This window comes from Lynx rufus, unplaced genomic scaffold, assembly GCF_022079265.1.
Source record: "Lynx rufus isolate CCGP_SWC_20201006 ecotype Redwood Valley unplaced genomic scaffold, mLynRuf1.p SCAF_5, whole genome shotgun sequence".
NCBI lineage: Eukaryota > Metazoa > Chordata > Mammalia > Carnivora > Felidae > Lynx > Lynx rufus.
In genome coordinates, this window is record NW_025814867.1 from 44,693,695 (window position 1) to 44,706,498 (window position 12,804).

The following is a 12,804-nucleotide window of genomic DNA, read 5'->3' on the forward strand; positions in this document are numbered from 1 at the left end:
CCCTTGCTGTTTCTACGATGTGAGGACACTGCAGAGAAGTCTGTGACTGGAAGAGGGCCCTCGCCCGGCCATGCTTGTATCCTGATCTTGGGACTTCCGGCCTCTAGAACTGTGAGAAATACATTTCTGTTGTTTATAAGCCACCCAATCTGTGGTATTTTGTTACAAGGGCCTGAACGGACTAAGACCTCCAGCTTGGCTTGAGAACGCATTGCACTACAACCATAGGAACTGAGCAGCTGATGTTGTCCCTTAGACTTAGCCTTCTTCCTTTCAAAGCCCAGATAGCTGTTAGCCAGGAAGTAACAGCTTGGTGGTATTTCTCCAACTTCTCGTTTTGTCACCTTCGTCATTTTTGCCACATTCGTGTATCATGTTCTATCCTTTAATTAAATTTTTTTTCTAAATTACATTACATTTTAGAACTGAAATATAAGTAATAAAAGCCCCACAAAATTCTTATTACAACTGTGAATGAGAAATAAGTACCACTTGCCATCGATGGAAGGCAACTGAAAGAAAAAAACACACAAACACCCCTCATGTTATTCAAATCTAGCCAGACACTGTTGCTTGCCCAAAGGCATCCAGCCAGAGGCCTGCTCTTTTAGTGAACGAGGGATGGGGAAAGAGTCGTTTTAACCGGAAAGCGCACAATCCCCTCACCAGGCCTAAGGCTCAAGGCTGCTTTTGGCCACTCGAATTATTCGGAAATGGCCCTGTGAGTCCATTTGCGCTGATGAAATGTGAGGGGGGCATTTCCTGAAGGTTTTGTGGGGGGAAAGGTTTTCTCTTTTGGGAGCCCCCGGAAGAGATTGCATCTCTTGCTGTGGATATTGACTGGGGCCGATACTGGGGACAAATCGCAAGTGGCTGCCCCAGCCACTGCAAGAGCTGCTGCCAGCCCAGGAGTGAGGCCAGCACAGAAGAGGCGACCGAGCCCCGCCGAGGAGACCGGCCAGAGCCCCTCCTTCTCCCTCTGTAGGCTATTTCCGTTACCGAGAACATTCTGAGTTGGGTTTTCTGTTGTTAGCAACCGATCACATCCCGATACAGGAAAAGAAGCAAGTGTTCAAAAACACACCAGCACCCAACAGAGAGACTTTCTTCTTGATATAATCAGGAGGATTGAAAGAGAACTGGAGGGGTGTAATACCCTTATTGATTCAAGGTCATTTAATGCCATGGCTATCCATCAAATAAAATCACCTTAAGCGGCGCACGACCTTCACTTGGGAAATACTTGCCTTACGTTGGGAGAGATAGTGGCTTGACAGAAACAAAGCTGCAGTGGCTATGACTGGCTTATGTTTACTTCTTGATAACTTTTCTCAATAAGAAAATCCAAAGTGCACATTGTCAGCTGCGCTTGAACTCCCACAGGAATCTGAAAATGTGGGCTGGGAATGGGGGAGAGAATAAGTTACCTAAATAGCATTTGTGCCTCTGGCACAATGCATAGAGCTTTCTGAGCATCTCCTTAATCGCTGTAACTCAGAGTGCAGCCCACGGGCCAGCAGCATCCATGGCATCACCTAGGAGCTAGTTAGAAATGCAGAGTCCGAGGTCCCACCCAGACCAACTGAATTAGAATATGCATTTTAACTAGATGCCCTTTGGTTTATGTGCGCAGTAAATCTTGAGAAGCACTGTCCCAGGAGTCTGGCCCAGCTTAGTGCTGCGTAGACCACAAACAGCTGATGTTTACGGAGCCTGGACTCATGGCGATTTGCTTCCACCTGTGGAATGCCAACTCCACACTTGCAGCCACGACTGTCTGCTTTGTTTCCCTTCAGTTTCTCTACACCTGATAGGTCACTTGCACAGAAGAACCAGTTTCCCCAATTCCTTGGGGTTTCACTTACTACTAACATATCTCCATCCGTCACTGGCACTCTCACCTTAGAGCTTGTAGGGGTCATAGATACCGGACAAATGAACACCTTTAGGGTTTTTCCTCCCTTGGCTATTACATTTCCTATATCCTATATATGAATCCATTCATCAACTCAAACACAGATTAAACTCCTTCTCTGCATTATTTGTGGACCATACCTCCCAGATATTTTATCAAAGTTATTATGGTGATTAGCAATTCCCTGAGGCCTTTGATCATCAGTAAATTCTGAGCAGTACTGAAGAAATATTCAAACAAGAGCTCTCCTGTCTATCAAGTTTTAGAAATTAACTTTTTGCTGATATAATAGTCAAGACTCATATAAATTATATACCAAGGGCCAGATGAGGGTTAAGTGAATGAAGGCAATAAAAAGAAAATCATAACCTCTTCCTGCTAGGTGGGTCTTCTGTACCGCATTTTGAATTTGCTCTTTAGGAGTGATGTACATAGTGCCTCAGTGGCTTTGAATCTAACTCTCTGCATCTGTGAAACAGAGACAGTGGTTCTGAAGATTACATGTCAGAGAGCCAGGAAATCACCCAGCACCTGCTCAGGCAGGCAGTGATGCTCCGCACGGTGAGGGTTCCGGAGTGATGGAAGCCGGGAACTTACACCGTATAACTTACACCCTTCTCACCCAAGGGAAGTCTAAGGTTGACCATTGGTAAGAAGGGGAGAATTGGAGAGAAGGGACTAGGGTTTAGGTGCTGAGGGCTCCTGGGGCCCAAGGTTCTGGGGAGGAGTTAGGAGCACACGGCGGGTGAGATCTTGGGAAGAGGATGCCTGTGAAAGATGAAAGGGGAAATATGGGGCAGGGAGGGGCTCAGACTACAATGCAAATCTGATAAAGTCTCTGCCGGCCCAAGCGGGGCTCTGGAGCAGATTGCCCCTTGGAGGTCTTGTACGTTGGGCAGAAATGGCAAGGCCTTGGCGAGGCCCTGCCTAAGAAGTGTGAGAAAGAGCCTGATGGGGCAGACAGCTGGGGCCTAGTAGCTAAAGACATTCTTGCATCTGAACAGCAATTTTCTTTTTTCTTTTCTTTTCTTTCTTTCTTTCTTTCTTTCTTTCTTTCTTTCTTTCTTTCAACTTTAGTTATTTTGAGAAAGAAAGCGAGCACATGCAGGAGAGGGGTAGGGAAAGAGGGTGAGAGAGAATCCCAAGAGAGAGATCCACACTGCAAGCCTGGATGCAGGGCTCGAACTCACGAACCATGAGATCATGACCTGAGCCAAAAATCAAGAGTTGGACTCTTAAAAAAAAAAAAAAAAATTAAAAAAAAAAAAAAAGAAGAGGGGCGCCTGGGTGGCTCAGTCGGTTAAGCGTCCGACTTCGGCTCAGGTCATGATCTCGCGGTCCGTGAGTTCGAGCCCCGCGTCGGGCTCTGTGCTGACAGCTCGGAGCCTGGAGCCTGTTTCAGATTCTGTGTCTCCCTCTCTCTCTGACCCTGTCTCTCCCTGTCTCAAAAAATAAATAAACATTAAAAAAAAAATTAAAAAAAAAAAGAGTTGGACGCTTAACCGACTGAACCACCCAGGCGCCACAGCAACTTTCTTTCTTGAAGAGAGATTCAACCTGAACAGCCATGTGGCTGGACAAGATGAGATAATGGAAATCCTTTGCTAAATTTAGAAGGATCCCGGAGCAGAAGATATACCAGTGCCTGGCTTCCTCAGAGAGGCCATAACTATGACGTGGCCCTTGAATGTTGGAGTGGCAATGTCTGGGGAGGTGTTGAAGCCGATGAACTTGTGGGCAGCTTCACAGCATCCTGCACGCTCTGGCTGGTCCAGGGGAAAGAGCTGAGTGGCTCTGAGATCCCAGGATGGGGGCAGCAGTGCCAGTAAGGAGGGAAGATGGGGAGAGAATTCCTGGTCAGAGTAGGAGAAGGTAGGGTATGTGGACCAAGTGCCCAAGGCCACAGGAAGTAGAGGCAGCAGGAACAGAGTGATGCCCAAGAGCTGGTGGGACCAGTTATAGCTCAGCGAGGTCAGCAAGGCCAGCAGATAACTACGGACCAAAAACGTACCTGGGCATTCACCTGGGCTCAGTGGGAACCACAGGACAAGAACAAGAATCCTAAATTGTTGTAAGAGTTACTAAGAGCAAATGGAATTTTAAACTAGAGGGACTAACTTACTTTGAACTAGTGTGATTATGCTTTCTACTTATGAGAAATGGGGGTGTAGGGGCTAGTTGAGTTCAGTTCTAGAAAGGAAAGAAGTTTAGAAACTACATTCCTGAGTTATGTAGTCTATTAAAGGTCATCTCTGTTATACACAGATCCTTTAATCATTTCACTTTTGGAGATCTAATCTTAAAAGCAGAAAAAAATACCACGCAGAAATAATTTTTATTTCCATATTATTTCTAATACCGAAATGACTTAAATAGGAGAAGTGTTAGGTAAATTACAGTACATTTACTTGATGGCTTATTAGACTAATTACAACGATGTTACCGTTAATGTGCAATAGCATATAACCATTTTTCTGTTGTATCGGTCAATGGAAAAAACAGAAAGAAATATTGCACAGTGTTTTTCAAACCTTTTGACCACAGCCACAGTAAACAGCTCATTTTATATCTCAACCCAGGACACACATGCAGATTTTTATCATGGACACAAAGTGGTATGAAACAATGTTCGCCTACCCTGGGTGCAATGCATTTTGGCATTTTATGTGCTCTTCCCTTCTTCTTCTTTTTTTTTTTTTTAAATTCTAGACTCACTGCATGGGTTTCCTCACCACTGATAACTCATGACCCTTCCTGGATTGAGCATGAGCCCAGTGATGGAAAACAGCAAATGACAAAAATGTGTGTCTGGAACACATGCTTGGGGAGATGTGCCAAAATACCGACAGGACAGACTCCAGGGGATTTGTTTATATGTCCCAATTTGTCCCTAATAAACAGAAATTACTTTTAATGATGGAATTAATAGGACCATAGCAATTTTTAAGTGGTTCTCAAGGCTTCTCTTCTCCAGGCTAAATAATCACAGTTGCTCACTGTCTGGTGAATTCACTTTATACCACCCAATAAACTCCAGCACAGGAGGCCAACAGCAGGGGTGGCAGCCCCAGGCAGTATATGGAGCCAGAGCCCCACGCGGAACAGCTCTGCAGCTTTGCACCTCATGACTCATGGCCCCCACGTGGCCACTGCTGAATTATGTGCATTTTAACAAGAAGGCTGATGTCACAGTTGTCGTATCCTTGACTTCTCTCTTCCTTTTTTTTTTTTAATTTTTTTTAATGTTTTATTATTTATTTTTGAGACAGAGAGAGACAGAGCATGAACGGGTGAGGGTCAGAGAGAGGGAGACACAGAATCCGAAGCAGGCTCCAGGCTCCGAGCTGTCAGCACAGAGCCCGACACGGGGCTCGAACTCATAGACCATGAGATCATGACCTGAGCCGAAGTCGGACGCTCAACCGACTGAGCCACCCAGGCGCCCCTCTCTCTTCCTTTTTTCCTCTCTCCAACACAGGTTTATTGAGTACCTGCTTTGTTCCAAATACTAGTCTAAAAGCTGTTGAAAGAGATCTTTTTTTATATTTTTCCAATTTTTTCTATAGTTAGCATGTATTTTTTTCATAATCAGAAAAAAAAAATACATACCGTTTCAAAAGACTTGAAGACCTAAGTCTTTTTTCTTTAATGTTTATTTATTTATTTTAAAAGAGAGAGAGAGAGAGAGAGAGAGAGAGAGCATGCACATGCTAGTCGGGGAGGGCCAGAGAAAGAGGGAGAATCTGAAGCAGTTTCCGCACTGTCGGCACAGAGCCTGACACGGGGCTCGATCTCACAAATCGTGAGATCATGACCTGAGCTGAAATCAAGAATCAGATGCTCAACCTACTGAGCCACCCAGGCGCCCCAAGACTTGAGGATGTAAGTCTTGCCTTCAAGATGCCCACAGCCTAGGAAGGAGCAGTCACATAAACAACCATGTCAGTGTGAGACTGACCTCAGTCCCTTACCTGCCTCCTGCCCCAGCCAGAAAGTGGTGCCTCTGAGCAGCTTCTAATTGACAAGAGACCAAGGTGTTTGTCTCTCTCCTTTCCCAGAACACCACAGAATTTGTTTTGCTCCCATCTCTGCCCTTAAGTCTCCATTCCTATTTGCTGGTTGAGAGAGAGCAAGAACAGAGAGAAGGAGAAAGAGGAGAGGAGGAGGGAATGGGAGAAGGATGGAGAGAGTCTGCACGGCATCTAGTCCAGTGGTAGCCCACAGACGCTTGGATCTGTGGGGGGTCAGGTCCCTACATGGGCCATGATCATTTGACTGAGGCTAGTGTTGGGTGGCATTCTTCAGTGCTCAGAACACCTTGTGACTCTACACCCTTCTGAGCCTCAACAGTACTAACACAGGACTGGTTGGTCCATCAGATTATTTCCTGCTGTCCTGTATGGCTTGGCCTGTGACCTCCACGGGAATGAGACAGCTGCCTCTCTATTTGTCTGGTGTCGATGCTGTACCAGATCCTTCTGATTATTTTCAGGTTTTCTCAGTTAATGAGTAATGTTCTAATGGTAGCTTCTCCTCAGGACATTAATTTCTGATTCTGGTGTTTCCCTGAAGAGTTGGCAGACAGCAGGCTGGATAAGTCACTAGAGAAAACAGCACAGTACTCCTAAATCTATGCTTCAGGGACCGCTCCTCCTGGAGGACAACTGATTTATCACCGTCTTGTTAAAGGAAGTGTCTGTTTTTCAATCTTGGGCAGCCTGTCAAAATTTAACATAATGCTGGGGGCACTGACAGTTAGTCAGGGGTGTTTCACCTCAGCAATTCCTTGACCTCTTGAACTCTTGTCTCCTGCTGTAATCAGAAAAATTTCCTCTCAGCATATTCTTTTAATAATCCCTTGGACGCAGTTGTGGAGGATTCTGACGCGTCTAGCCACATTGGATTTGTCAGCCCGAGTTTCGCTCAGCATGTGTCCACCTTCCAGGGCCCCTGTTCTGCTCAAACGTGCTCTTCTGATCTGAGAAGGGCTGCACAGGCTACCGGGAGGTGTCAGAGAGATCTGGGAGGTGTGTTTCAGGTTCTGAAAAAACCCGGTGAAAAACATCGCTCTCCAGTGCTTCTTTTATTTGCACCTCATGATAAATGTTCCTTTGGCACTTTTATAAACAGACAGCTAGAACGTCACCTTTTTAGAAGTGCGAGTGGCTTGTTGGAGAGGAATCATGGGAGTCAGGATGCCCAGGGGCAGTGGCCTCCATGGCCTGAGTGGGTGGTCTGACAAGGAGCAGGTTGTTTGTCTGCAGACTTGGTCTCCTGGTTTGCAAAATTTCAAGATGCCATCCTTCATGCAGACAAAAAAAAAAAAAAAAAGTGACATCGCCGATTCTCTGCAAGTCACACGTGGGGTTTCTGTGTGCATTTTGGTCTTCATGAATGCCTCTCTGTCCTTTCTGTGAATAGCGTGGAAGATGGCACAGAACAGGATGCAAAGATAGTCTTAGAACAAGAGAAGCCAGCTGGTCTAGAGTGGGAGCAACCCCCACCCTCCTGCCCCCAGCCCTGTCTTTTAGGAGCAACAAGCTCTAGCTCATGGAATGAAGCAATCAGATAAAATTGGGCATTTACCAACCAAAACAACCAGCCTGCAGAGCGAGAAGGAATTAGGTCATCTCGATAATGCATTTGGGATCCCAAGAAGCTAATGTATTGTGAAGCGAAGGAACACATTATTTGAATTCATGCTTGTTCAATTAATGCAGAAATTAGTTGTAATTGGGTTCAGTCCCATCCACCCCAGAGAGCAGATGGAGTCCATTCTGCTTGGCTCATCCATCACACATGGATGAAATTCCATCTGAATTCCAGAGATTCCCCAGAGGCCCATAAAATTATATCTTAGCTGCTACACAGGACACATTGGAAATCGGGAAAATAAAAGTCTTAATCTGTAAAGTGAGGAAAAATACTAGATGCTCTAGGAAAGGAAAATGCTCAATTTCATAGCTAGTAGGGCGGGTCCTTTCAGGAAGAAAGCCGTTTCCATTCAATGGCCCCCAAGGCCTATGTCCATCAGGCCCAGAGTTTTCTCAGCTGAATGGTGTAATTCTTGCTAGCAAAAAACCTGCTTTACATTTGAATGGTTCGGATAAACCAATTTTTGACCTCAAGCTTACAGATTCTTGTCACAACCCTTTGTTTCCCTTTGATAATAAATCTTTAAGAACTGTGCAGTCCGCTACAGTAACCACTGGCCACATTAAGCCCTCGAAATGTACTAGTCGCAACTGACATGTGCTGAAAGAGTACAACACGCACTGTGTTCCAAAGATGTAGCACATTACCAAAAATGTCAGATATCTCAATGATTTTTTTCATATTGATTACATATTGAAACGATAATGCGTGGGATGTATTGATTTAAATAAAATATATTACTAGCATGAATTAATTCTGTTTCTTTTTATCCTTTTTAATAAGTCTACTAGAAAACTTCACATTACATCAGTGTATTTATAACAGACAGCACTGTTAGTGGTTTCATTTTGGGTGTGAAAAGAGTCTCAAGCTTCCTTTCCCACACACTTTCAAAAATCTTCTTTTGGTCTAATTCTGAAGTCCCTTTTATGAGACATCAAACTTTTGTGTTGTTGTTGCCACAATTAGGGACAACTTTCAAAACCCAATAATTTTTTTAAATGGGCAATGATTAAAAAATAAAATAAAATAAAATAAAATAAAATAAAATAAAATAAAATAAAATAAAAATAAATGGGCAATGACTATTCAAGTAGCTTTGTACCTGGAAAGCCAGGCAAGAGACATGGGTCAAAGGGACAGTCTCAGATGTTTTCAGTTTAAACATCACATTTTCTTCACCAGCCTCTTCCCATTTCTTCTACCTCCCATCACCCCAACCGTGTACAATATGGAGGTTTGGTTGAGCCCCACCACACACGTCTGCTACAAATAAATCATTGTCTAAGAGTCAGGTTATCTAAATTCTGGAAAGTCAATGCAACAAGGGCTGAAGAACATCCACTGGACTGTACCACATAGAGCTCATTGGAGACACTAGTGTGGTGGAAACAGAAACCAGATCAGAAAGGGCTAAAGATACAGCAATCGAGGGAGGAAATGTAGACAACCCTTGTGGGAAGAATGAGCAAAAAGGTGGGAATAGACAGTGCCTGTATGGATCTTGATACAGGAAACAAATTCAGTTAAGAATGATTGGAACATGTTTAACAGAGGATAGAAAGGATCTGGTTGCTAGAATAAGATTGAATAAGTGTTTGAATAGAGAACAAGGGCAGATACTGAGTAGCAAGAGGTTTCTTAGAAGTGTGCAGAGAGGAAAGGGAACACATATGGGGAGATTTGCCATTGATACCAGAAGGACTTCCTCTGTCACAATAGGGTGACAGGGATTTGAGGAGAATGATAAATTTAAATAGCAGTGATAGGAAGGGTGTTTTGAGATTTGAAACATGTTTTTTACTCCCTCCCATTGATTGAGGGGCTTTCATTGTCTCAGGAGGAGTGAATAGATGAGAGCACAGGAGAGTTCAAAAAGAATTGGAACCAGAGCATTCAAGCAAAGACCCTGGAAGGAGAGGAGGCTGAGGGCCGAATATGGGATGCTTGAATTAGTGAATTTAAAAGATGTATGAGGTGCCTGGGTGGCTCAGTTGGTTGAATGTCTGATTCTTGCTTGCAGCTCAGGCCATGATCCCAGGGTTGCGGGATCCAGCCCCACATCAGGCTCCATGTTGAGCGAGGAGCCTCTAAAGATTCTCTCTCTCTCCCTCTGCCCTGCTCATGTTCTCTCTCTCTAAAAACAAACAAACAAATAAAATAAAGGTTTGTGGGCAGGAATGGGCAAAGTTGAGTGTAGGGGAAGGTCACTGGAAACGAAGAAGTTCAGGAAGTACATGGAGTAGTGAGGAAGGCTGGGCTGAGTTTCACAGCACAAAGCCTTTAGGTGATGGCGCAGCTCATGGGCTGTATCCAGGGACTAAAAGTTGGAGAGAAGTGGGTCCCTAAACAAAAATCTCAGCCAACAGTCCTAAGAAGGCATATTGTGTGCTTGGAGGTAAACCTCAAATGTTGGCCATGGGTCATGGACAGTAGTTTCCAATAGATGCTCCATATGGAATCAGCCTGCCTCATGGGACCAGCTCTGGAGTTGGGGGTGGGGACTTCCTTTGTTTCCTTTTACTTCAAAGCCCCACAGTTTATACTGTGTGGTACTGCACGGTTCACCTTAAAGCCGGAAGCCTACATGTTGTGTCAATAGTGGCTTCTGTCTTTAGACAAAAGCCATATGTCTCAAGCAGTGTTTGGGGCAGGTCAGGCTTGTATTCCCTCAAGCTCCAGGTGGAGAGACATGGCAGTTTTACTTTAGAACAGTGTTTCTCAATAGTGCTGTAGCATATACCAGAATCATCTGGAGGGCTTGTGGGGAAAAGAAAAAAAAAAGATTGTCAGGTCCTACTCCCAGAATTTCTGATTCAGAGAGGCTAGGGTGAGGTTGGAGTATTTGCATTTCTAACAAACTCACAGGTGAGGTTGATGCTGCTGGTCCATGGGCCATATTTTGGGAACCACGGATTTAGAGCACTGTTCTAAATTCTGGCAGCACACTGGAATCACCTGGAGAATTTTAACACTCACGTGGGCTGGGGTAAAACTTGAACATCAGAAGTTGTCAGAGCTCCCCTGATGATTTTACAGTGAGGGCCGAGGGCCTCTGATTTAGAGTCTAGGTCCCTCTTGAGAAGCATGTGGAACAATCGATTTCTCCCACTATTCAAGCAGCTGTGGCTATTTACTTAATCTATTTGGACATTCAGTTTCCAAGAGATAGTTCATTATGTACGTTATGCCCACAATAGCTGTGAAATATTCCCTTATTTGACTTTGTGCTGTTGCTTTTCTTTCCCAGATCATCGTAGAGTATGCTTTTCTAATCCAGGAGGAATTGTGGCATTTGTTTATCTGAAAAGACCTGTTTAGATGAATTTGCAGTTTAAGGGGACACTTGGAAATGTGATATATTTCATTTCATTAATGGAAGTGACATGGTTCATTAAACCCCACCAGTAACTTTCCACTTGGAAAGCTTTATAACTTCCTTGTCAGGCTGGGGTGGGGTTTGTACTTGAAAAACACATTTGACTCCGTAAGAGTTTATAGTGTGGAATCTACAGCACTTGCTTCTAGGTTGTCTGCCTCAGGGAGCTAATAGGAACCAGGACAACAGTGTTAGGCAGTGCTTTGGCACTCAGGAAATCGTGTATTCCTTATTTCTTACTTGATCTATACTTTGCTAATTACCACTCTAGTGTTGACCAGTTATAGCTCCTTCTCTAGGGTCCATGACTCTGGAAGTCTGTAGTTGTGGCCAAGTTATAATGAGGTCCTTCCCGTGTTCTTATGACCGAATTAAGTGAACAAACTTCAAGGGTGCTCCCCAGGTTCCACAGCACTTAAAATAAAAAAGCCTCCAGTGTAACATAATAAAACTTGTTTGTAGTGCTCTCTAAGAGTATGGTTTTTGGAGTCTGAATACGAGGACTTAAATTCCTAAAAGCTAAAGCACTTTACTTTTAGGGCAAATTACATAACTTCCCTGAGTTTTCATTTCCTTATCTGTAAAATGGGAATATTAAATCACCTGGCTTAACTACTTTACAAGTTTTATTAAAAGACACAATGTGTGTGAATGCTTTCTGTAAACTGTTCTATAAAATACAAATGTTAATGATTTCTAAAAATTTTTTTAACGTGTATTCATTTTTGAGAGACAGAGAGCACAAGTGGGGGTGGGGCAGAGAGAGAGGAAGACACGGAACCCGAAGCAGGCTCTAGGCTCTGAGCTGTCAGCACAGAACCCAACACAGGGCTCGAAATCACGAATGGTGGGATCATGACCTGAGCCTTAGTTGGACGCTTAACTGACTGAGCACCCAGGTGCCCCAAAATGTTAATGATTTTTACCACAGTACTTACCGAATGTTAAATTTTGGAAAGTGGGTTTTTAGGGATAATTAAGTCTTCTGTGCTAATATTTTTATTTCAGTTAGAATGGAAACAAACATATTTTCCTCCTATGTTCAGCAATCCTGGGACCAGCCTGAAAAACCTACCTACACGCTCCAGAAAATACTTACTCCCAGAGAATAAGACTGAGCAACAGTTAAGATGACTAACCAAACGTAACAGCTTGCTCAGTAAGACTCACTTTCAAGACTCTCTCCTTCCAGCCTCACACCCCAAAGCTGTTGTGTTATTGACTCTGCCCAATTCCAGTTTTCTGCCTTCCATGTCTTGCCTTAAAGTCATCCATCTGAGGCCCTAAACTCCTATAAAACATCCTCCCTGGACTTTCCCCTTCTGAGACACAACCTGGAGTGTCAAGGCAGTTCTCTCTCAATACAATAAGGCTAAGAAACTTAGTTTAGTTTAGTTTCTTTAATTAACAGGTTTCTCTGGTGGTCTTTTGAGAAGTGACACAATCCTGTTGAAAACCTCTCCAAAATATAGTATTCCAACTTTCTGCATCTAAGCAGGGTGACTTGGCCTGTAGGACATACAGGAGTATTATCTATCTCCAGATATTATTCAGTGCCTTTGGTGATCTTTCAGGTTATTGACTTTTCACCCAAATGCATTATCCACTAAACAATTAATCTAAACCTCTGCATGGTTGAGCCCTGATCAAGTGAAAACAGAATGGAATAGTCTTCAAAACTGTCTGCTTTAGGGAGCCCGGGTGGCTCAGTCAGTTGAGCGTCCAACTTCAACTCAGGTCATGATCTCGCGGTTGACGGGTTCAAGCCTCGCGTTGGGCTCTGTGCTGACAACTCAAAGCCTGGAGCCTACTTTGGATTCTGTGTCTCCCTCTCTCTCTGCCCCTCCCTCACTCA